The sequence below is a fragment of the Daucus carota genome, chromosome 3 (assembly GCF_001625215.2).
Source record: "Daucus carota subsp. sativus chromosome 3, DH1 v3.0, whole genome shotgun sequence".
Classification (NCBI taxonomy): Eukaryota; Viridiplantae; Streptophyta; class Magnoliopsida; order Apiales; family Apiaceae; genus Daucus; species Daucus carota.
This window is the reverse complement of record NC_030383.2, coordinates 15,623,583-15,633,711: the sequence shown is the minus strand read 5'-3', so window position 1 is coordinate 15,633,711 and position 10,129 is coordinate 15,623,583. Positions and strand designations below refer to the sequence as shown.

At 36.5% G+C, this 10,129-nt stretch overlaps 1 long non-coding RNA gene across 1 annotated transcript; it reads left to right on the top strand.

Annotated features, from left to right (window-relative positions):
* Positions 1-2,143: 2,143 nt before the first annotated feature.
* On the top strand, positions 2,144-2,654 carry LOC135151665 (uncharacterized). The gene is made up of 2 exons (XR_010290511.1): positions 2,144-2,424; positions 2,477-2,654. It is a non-coding gene; the product is annotated as an uncharacterized LOC135151665 (long non-coding RNA).
* Positions 2,655-10,129: the final 7,475 nt, after the last annotated feature.

Below are 10,129 nucleotides of genomic sequence, written 5' to 3'. Positions count from 1 at the left end.
AAGATTGATGACCTAGGCTTCACACTTGTGGATTTCAATCGACAAGGCCAAAAGAAAGACAAGTACATCTCTGTTGACCAAGTTCATCAGGTTTTCTATATAGAAGATCCAGTTGATCCTGCTTGGTCAATTGTACTAACTGCAACAACTCGAGACTATCAAGATCCTTATAATGATGATGATTTGGGTGACATCATCATGGAACATCCCCCTTTCTGTTGTAACATCCCTCCCTGTGATGTGACTACTGACGATGTTGCGCATAGTGTTAGGCCTAATGTTGAGGGAACTTGGGTTAAAAACTGATATATTTAAATTTCTATTGTAATTTAGTTTTCTATTGATGAATGAACAATACCTTCGTGTTTCACTAATGTAATTTATATGCATTTCATTAATGTAATTTATGCATTTTATTAATATGATTCATCTGCATTTCATTAATATAATTTATATGCATTTCATTCATTTAATTTACTTCAATTTTATTCATGTAATTTATCTGCATTTTATTCATGTATGCTTACTGACTAATGCCTTTATATTTTGTGAAACAGAGTGAAGGATAAAAATGGTGAAGAAACATACATCCAAGAAAGGAAAGCTGCAAAAAAGAAGGGAACTTCCAAAGATGGAAAGCAAATTGTGGATGTCAGAGAGCCAGCACTTGAGTTGGCTAATCAAGCAGCGGAAGGTGCATCTCAACAAGCAACAGAAGGTAGAGAAGGTACTTCTGATTCTAAAAAAAAGGCTGGGAGCTTCGAGAGGTGTTTCATCTCTTCACAAGGTAGTGGTGAACAAGGCACAGGGCAAGAGATTCAGAGTCCAGTACAATCAATTTGGAGAACCTTTCGGAGACACTAGGTGTACCTTACAGTCCTACATAGGGCACCTCGCAAGGACTATGATTCCGATCGACATTGATAGCTGGTCACGTGTCGATCGAGAATTGAAGGAAAAGTTATGGCTTGATGTTAAGGTAATAAAGTACACTTGACACACACAACTTGTTTTTAATAATAAAGTATAACCCTTGATATTGTTTTTATTTCATTTTGAATAGGGTACATTTAAAGTAGCTCCTGAAAGTGAGGGCATGGTGTTGAAGTCTGCAGGAGAACAGTGGAGGCAATTTAAAACAGATTTAACTACTAAACATGTTATGCCTTATCTTGAAAAAAGAAAAAATTGAGAAAGCCTCCGAAAAAGTACCAGTTCGTTGGTAAAGAAGGTTGGACAAGATTTGTCGCGCTAAGGACAAATGAAAAGTGGCTGGAATGGATAAATTAAACTTGTTGCTTCTTAACTATTTTTCTTTTACACTTTACCTTCGTATGATTTATCCAGTTTACATTCTACGTGGCCTGTAGAGTGAAAGAGTGTGCAAGCAAAAGTATCACCATCGGCTGTCAAGGAAGGGGTACATTAGTCTGCAAGAGGAAGAAGTAAGATCTTATAAATTATTTCCTATACATGTCTAAGATAACACCTTATAACTGTTTCTTGTTCTTAAACAGATAAAGAAAGGGACAATGAAGCCCGATATGAAACCAGATCGGGCAATAATATTATGGAAAAAGGCTCGAAAGCCTAAGATTGAGAATGATATGGCAAATATCGAGGACAATGAGGTTGAAACTGAGGACGATTAGGATGGTAACAACCTATCCAAACTGATTCATCTTTTATACGAACTAGAATGAGAAAGTCTTATTAACACACAATTTCAAACCCATCAAATCAAAGTACAGATTCATTTTTTATGCCAAAGAAGCCAAAAGTGAAGACGGAAGACCACACATCATAGTTGGATATTCACAACTCTAATATAGTTAGACCATAAGAAATGTGAATATGAGTATAGTAAGTGTTACTTTATGAAATTTAGGATTGAAGTGGTCGGACAGGATTTGTATAAGTACACGAAATGCACTTTACTGGAAAAAAAGGGTTAAAGAACCTTCTAAGTGTATCATTGAGGTATTTCTGCATACTTATATGTTATACAAACATATATAGTGTATCCCCCTTTAGAGATATTTGACGGATTCTTGTAGGTTATCCAACCCTTGTTGAATATGTTTGAGGCACATGTGTACACCCATTTAGAGATATCTAACTAAGTACCTAGATTCTTTCTGTAACACCCCAGTCCCACATCGAGTCGTGTGGAGACTTTAGTTCAGTTTATAAGCATAAGTACTACTACCAATTGCACCAACAAATCATGATCTTTTGGGGGCCTGTGGTGGGCTTGTGGATTACCTAAGTTGTTGCAATTGGGCCAGTTTATTTCGGCTTATTTTCGGATTCGGAAATCGGGACTTGACCCGATTTTCGGAAAAGACTCGGGATTTGACCCGGGTTGTTTCATATGGTATTCAGAGCAGGCTCTCGAAAACTTGATTCGTCAAGTTGCCGGAGGTGGGGACACGAAGGCTGGTGATATTATCCCGCAATGGACAGGGATCCGGAGGCGGGGACACGAAGCCAGCCGGTATTATCCCACAATGGCTAGAGAGGTTCGATCTGGGCCTATGGGCTATCCGTTTCGGCCTGACGAGGACGTCAGGAATTTAAGTGGGGGAGTTTGTAACACCCCAGTCCCACATCGAGTCGTGTGGAGACTTTAGTTCAGTTTATAAGCATAAGTACTACTACCAATTGCACCAACAAATCATGATCTTTTGGGGGCCTGTGGTGGGCTTGTGGATTACCTAAGTTGTTGCAATTGGGCCAGTTTATTTCGGCTTATTTTCGGATTCGGAAATCGGGACTTGACCCGATTTTCGGAAAAGACTCGGGATTTGACCCGGGTTGTTTCACTTTCTCTCACTAAAGGATACTTCTGTATTAGTTCAAAAGTATGAGTTAGTTTTAATCATTGTGAATATTAATCATGTTTCATACTTATCCAGCGTGATTGAACATACTCTGCACCTTTAAGTTGGCATGTGTTACTCTATTCCTTTCAATTAATATTATTTAATCTTGATTCTAATGGATCGGCTAGTGTTCAGGGCAATGATAAGTTAATGAAAATATTATACTTCTTTGCAGAAATTGCTTCGTGCAGTTGGACTGTTTGCCGACTCCATCATTTTCATGCGGAGTTTTGGTGATCTTATGGCCATTTAAAGATCATGACAGATTGGGACTCCAGACTCTAAATTTCTCTTGAGAACTTTTTCTTTCATTAATTGTATTCTATGAATAAATTGCTCAGACTTGCACGGACCTTGACCTTGCTGTACCTTGTTATTAATTGCCAGGATGAAATTTTTGCAATACTGGTTGTTCTATTTCAGATTATATATGCATCTTTTCTTGTTTGGTTTGTATATTTCCATTGTCAAGCAAGGGTTGCTAGCAATCACTTTGGATCAATTTAATTGTTTCCTTTATCTATTGGATTAGTTGTAGTCCTAGAAGTTTGTGTTTATAAACTTCATCCAACATACTAGAGATAGTTGTTATTGTATGATAATTTGTTAGATATAATTGATGATTACTAATGTTCTTAAAGTTTGTTTTAGAACAGGAGTGATCAGAGTTTAAGCTTGAAGCTGATCAGAGTTTAGTAAAGTCTGACCAGAGTTTGATAAAGTCTGATCAGAGTTTACATAGTCAAGACTCGTCAGAGTTTACACGTGGAAAGAGCTCAGAAGCGGATATACTTCAAGGAAGGATAGAAGCGGAGGAGTGATTTGCTGACTATGGAAACTAAACTAAACAGTAGCAATCTTTGATTGATAGAATACATAGTTGATTTATAGGATATCAAATCAGAGATTGATTTTGTAACTGTGTCTATATAAACACAGATTAGGGTTACTCTATATGAGGTGTGTTATCTCTTCACATTCTCTGAATATTTGAACTCCTGAAATGTATAAAATATTAAAAATCAAGATCAAATCCCTCGAATTTTAAACTCTGAGATTTAAAACAGAGAAAATAAATTTCTAAGTACCTCAGAATAAGACATAATGTTTAGAAAATTCATCAAAGAAAATCAGAGGTTGTCATAAAATCCATAGCTCAATAATGTGCTTGTGAAATAGTGAGTGTGATTTAACATATGATATTAGAGACTAAAGAATTTCACAATTTCGTAATTATAAGGTAGACAAAAATAATTTATTTAAACTCTCAAGACATAGACAACAGACATACTCTGATGAAGAAAAATAAACTAACCCCCTTTTTTTTTTTTCAGGACGCTTTTCAGTGTAAATGAATCACGACCTTTAAATATAATTTTGCAACAGTATTTCTCCAGTAATCAGAGATTGTGGCTGGTCACCATAAATTATAAAATCTTGGCAATTACATAATACCAGTAAATGTTTGGGTCTTCCCAGTCACTTTCATATAGACATCTAAGATCTCAAAGGAGTACCATGCTTATTTGCAGGGGTGTGTATAGCATCAGAGTTTATAATCACTGTCTATTTTTACCGAGAGAAAATGCAAATTAATCAGTCTCACTTATAATTAAGATATGTGAAGTAATAGAGTCTCAATGATATCAACATGCATATAGTGTTAAATAGTAGCACAAAATTGAGATCAAGATTTAAGAACTTAACTGAGATTCATGATTACTAATTCAGATCATGCTTCATAGTATCTTCACAGGTTATTTGTCTCAGAGAAAAAAAAATGAGATCATTTATCAAGATTCAGAGTTTACAAACATCAGAGAATATCGTCAGAGAATGACGTCAGAGTATAACAAACATAGTATGTCATCAGAGAATGTCATCAGAGTTTAACAATCAGAGTAAATCATGGCAAATTTGTGAGCAATACATATGGTAATTTGACAATTTAAACTTGAAAGATCTGACCATTATGTTTACTCAGTTCCTGATATCATTCCTAGCTCATTCACCAGCCTTGTAAAGGTTGCTTCACTTAGTGGTTTGGTGAATATGTCTGCTAGCTGCTGTTCTGTGGGAACAAAGTGAAGTTCAATGGTTCCTTCCAGCACATGCTCCCTTATAAAATGATATCTGATACTGATGTGCTTTGTTAGAGAATGTTGAACTGGGTTTCCTGTCATAGCAATAGCACTTTGGTTATCACAATAAATAGGAATTTTAGAAAAGGATAACCCATAGTCTAACAATTGATTCTTCATCCAAAGAATTTGAGCACAGCAGCTGCCTGCAGCTATATACTCTGACTCTGCTGTTGATGTTGAAATTGACTTTTGCTTCTTGCTGTACCAAGAAACTGGTCTTCCACCCAGAAATTGACAACTCCCACTTGTGCTTTTCCTGTCAATTTTGCAACCTGCAAAATCTGCACCAGAGTATCCAATTAGACTAAAATCTGATTCTCTAGGATACCATAATCCCAATGATGTGGTTCCCTTGAGATATCTGAATATCCTCTTTACTGCAATCAGATGAGGCTGTCTTGGATCTGCCTGAAATCTTGCACATAGACATGTGGCATACATTATGTCTGGTCTACTTGCAGTCAGATAAAGCAAAGATCCAATCATTCCTCTATAGTTTGTGATATCCACTGATGCACCAGTATCTTTGTCTAGCTTTGTTGCTGTTGCCATAGGAGTTGTTGCAGCTGAACTGTCTTGCATACCAAATTTCTGCAAAAGATTTCTGGTATACTTGGCTTGATTTATAAAAATCCCATCTTCAGTCTGTTTAACTTGTAAACCCAGAAAGTAACTGAGTTCCCCCATCATGCTCATTTGGTACCTAGACTGCATGAGCTTGGCAAATCTTTGACAGAGTTTAGCATTAGTGGAACCAAAAATGATATCATCAACATAGATTTGAACTAAAAGCAGGTCATTACCATGATTCAAATAAAACAGGGTTTTATCTATGGTACCTCTAGTAAATCCACTTTCAAGAAGGAATTGAGCCAGAGTTTCATACCATGCCCTTGGAGCCTGCTTTAGTCCATAAAATTTGTCCAATCTATAAACATAGTCTGGATGCTTTGGATCCACAAAGCCTGGAGGTTGTTCAACATATACCTCTTCATCCAGTTTCCCATTAAGAAAAGCACTCTTGACATCCATCTGAAATACCTTGAATTTCTTGTGTGCAGCATAGGCCAGAAAGATTCTAATTGCCTCCAATCTTGCGACTGGAGCAAATGTCTCATCATAATCAATACCTTCCTGTTGTGAGTACCCTTTTGCCATAAGTCTTGCTTTATTCCTTGTAATTACACCTTCACTATCTGTTTTGTTTCTGAAAACCCATTTTGTACCAACTATGGATCTATCTTTAGGTCTTGGTACTAGGGTCCAGACTTTGTTTCTCTCAAACTCATTTAGCTCTTCTTGCATTGCTTGAATCCAGTCAGCATCTTGAAGAGCTTCCTCCACCTTTTTAGGTTCTGTTTGTGACAGAAAGCAATGATGTAAACACTCATTTGCTGTAGCTGTCCTTGTTTGCACACCTGCTTCTGGATTTCCAATTATCAAATTAGGTGTGTGAGATTTTGTCCATTTGCTAGCATGTGGAAGTTGGCCACTTTCATTATTGGATCCTCCCCCTTGATCCATGCTCTCTTGATTCTGTTGATCATTCTCTGTAGCTCCCCCTACAATTGTGCTATCAGAGTTTGAATCAGTATTCTCTGATGAGTTTGAGTCAGCATTCTCTGATGAGTTTGAGTCTTGGGTAGAGTCTGAAACATTCTGATGCTCCCCCTCAACATTTGCTTCATGAACTTGTAAATTTTCACCAGAGTGTGCTGTATTTTGTTCACAGTCAGAGTTTGACTGTTCATCAGAGTTTGTTGAATCAGAGAATATTTCTTCATTCTCAAAATGCAATTCTTCATGATCATCCATGTCTGCTAAGCCCATGATTCTTTTGTTATCAAATGACACATGTATGGATTCCATGATCACTTTGGTTCTTAGATTATAGACTCTGAAGGCCTTTGTTGTCAGAGGATAACCTACAAAAATGCCTTCATCAGCTTTTAAATCAAACTTGGTAAGCTGTTCTGGATGAGTCTTCAATACAAAGCATTTGCACCCAAATATATGAAAGTACTTCAGATTTGGCTTCTTTTTCTTCACCATCTCATATGGGGTCTTGCCATGCTTATTAATCAGTGTTGCATTTTGAGTGAAACAAGCTGTTTGAACAGCTTCTGCCCAGAAATAAGTAGGTAATTTAGCCTCATCAAGCATAGTTCTGGCAGTTTCTATTAGAGTCCTGTTTTTCCTTTCAACTACACCATTTTGTTGTGGTGTACCAGGTGCAGAAAATTGTTGCACTACACCTCTTTCTTTGCAGAACTCTTCCATTGTTGAATTTCTGAACTCAGTTCCATTATCACTTCTAATGATCTTTACTTTGTCTTCAGATCCATGGTCCAGTTGTTTCACATGATCCATCAGATGCAAATCTGTTTCATCTTTGGAGTGAAGAAAATATACCCAAGTGTATCTAGTATACTCATCAACAATGACAAGAGCATATTTCTTCCTTGCAATGGATGGTACATTAACTGGTCCAAATAGATCAACATGTAGAAGATGATATGGTTTCTTTATTGAGAATTCAGTCTTACTCTTGAAGGATGTCTTTCTCTGCTTGGCCTTTTGACATGAATCACATAGTCCATCAGATGTGAGTAGTGATTCAGGAAGTCCTCTCACAAGTTTTTTCTTTATAAGCTCATTTATGGAGTTGAAATTGAGATGTGAGAGCTTCTTATGCCACTTCCAACTTTCTTCTGCAGAGATTCTTGTAGATAAGGAAATTGCTTTTCCTTCAGAGTTTGTAGGCAAGTGGATTTCATAAATATTTCCATGTCTGTGAGCAATCACTGCCACCTTGCCTGTTGACTTGCTTACTATCTCACTGTGTTCTTCATAGAAATCAACATGATATCCTCTGTCACATATCTGACTGACAGAGAGTAAATTGTGTTTTAGCCCTTGGACAAGAGCTACATTTGATATGATGACATTTCCAAGATTGATGTTGCCATATCCCAGAGTCCTTCATATGTTGCCATCTCCATAAGAAACACTTGGGCCAGCTTTCTCCACAAACTCTGACAGCAGGGCCTTATTTCCAGTCATGTGTCCTGAACATCCACTGTCCAAGACTAGAATATTCTTCCTGTTGCCCTGCAATCACAAAGACCACTAATTATTAGTTTTAAGGACCCAGACTTGCTTGGATCCCTTGGCCTTATTAAGTTTGTTAGCTTTTGCAGCGGAATTATCATTATCAGAGTTTGAGCTAACAGACTTTGAAACAGAGTTTGTACTAGAAACAGATTTTGTACTTGCAGAATTTTTATTAACCTTTTTCAAAGAAGGTTTCAATTGATAATAATCATAATACAAACTATGATATTCTTTGCAAGTATAAATAGAATGCCATAAACTACCACAATGAAAACATGGATCTTGTGGTTTATATCTAATACTACTTTTTCTAACTCCAGACTTTGTAGGTAAGGAGTTAATGTCCTTGTTCTTCCTGCAAAAATTAGCAAGATGATTAGTATTTCCACAGTTATGGCATGTCTTCCTAGGTGCATTTGGAATAGGCATGTAGTTATTACTCTTGTCTATTCCAACCTTGCCATTTCTATTTTTCCTAGGCTCCTTGTTTTTGTCATCAGACTTTACCTCTTTAAGCTTATGTTTAAGCTGTTTCTGAGTCATCAGTCCTATGTTAACCTGTTTGGGTTTATCAGATTTTAAATTGTTGTTAATCTCTGATTCTGGTCTAATCTGTTTAGACTTAGAGGATTCAGCAACAAATTTAACAGGTTTAACCTTAGGTTTTTGAGTTTTAACAAACTCTGCTTTTGATGACTCAGCTTCTGTGTTATCAGTGTAACCTAGTCCCTTCTTCCAGTTTCCACTACCTAAGATATCCTGAGTAGTTTTGCGTGAATTAGTCCATGTTTTAATAATATCCCTTTCCTTAGCAAGTTCTGATTGAAGAGATGCATACCTTTTTAATAATTCATCTTTGACAATGACAGCATCATCTCTTTCTTTCTGAACTTCTAACATCTGAACTAATTCTTTTTCTAGATAATCATTCCTTTTCTTTACACTTACGGGGGTGTATTCGATTGGGATTTTAATGCATTGTTTTTAGTCTATGGATTTTAATGGATTGTATGAGATTTTGATTTTGTGCGGATTCTTGATGAAATGTCGCAGAGTTGATAGGATTTAGGTACAATGCTTCAAAATCCCATTGAATTTGGTGGGATTTCAAAAAAATTAAAATACACTGAAGAATGCCACAAAATCCATCATTTTATGAAATGAAAAAAAATCCATCAGCATTTGAATACCATCAGATTTTAATGGATTTTAAACAATCCCAATTGAATACCATCGGATTTTAATGCATAATTTAAAATCCCAATTGAATACCACCGGATTTTGTAGCATAATTTAAAATCCCAATTGAATACCTCAAGATTTTAATGGATTTCAAACAATCCCAATCGAATACCTTCGGATTTCATGAATGCAAAAAAATGCTTTAAAATCCCAATCCAATACACCCCTCTTAGAGTTTCAGATTTTAATCTTTCATTCTCTAAAGTCTGATCTCTAAAGCTGATATGCAAAGTTTTAAGGAACAAACTTAACTCAGTTATATCTTCAGTATCAAAGGCAAGAGTAGAATGAGGTACCTTAGCAGTAGATTCAGAGTTGTTGTCAGTGTTTGCCATCAGAGCATAATTGACTTCTTCTTCTGAATCAGATGTATCTGTCCAGTTTCCTTTCTTGGTGATAAAGGCTTTTTCCTTTTCTTTCTTGGCTTTCTTGCATTCAGATGCAAAGTGACCCTTTTCACCACAGTTGAAACAGGTATACTTGTCAGCTTTTCCAGCTTTCCCTTCCTTGCTCTCATTCTTCCTAAAGTTCTTCTTGTCATAAACTCTGTCAGAGTTTCTGTCTTTCCTTGAAAAACTTTTGCCTTTGTTGAACTTTTTGTAGGCCAACTTCTTGAAGCTTTTCACCATCAGTGCTGCTAACTGCATCATCTCATCATCACTTTCTTCAGAGTCTGAGGGAACATCAGAGTTTGAGTCATCAGAGTTTGATGACTCAATGTCAGACTTTGTGACATGAGCTTTT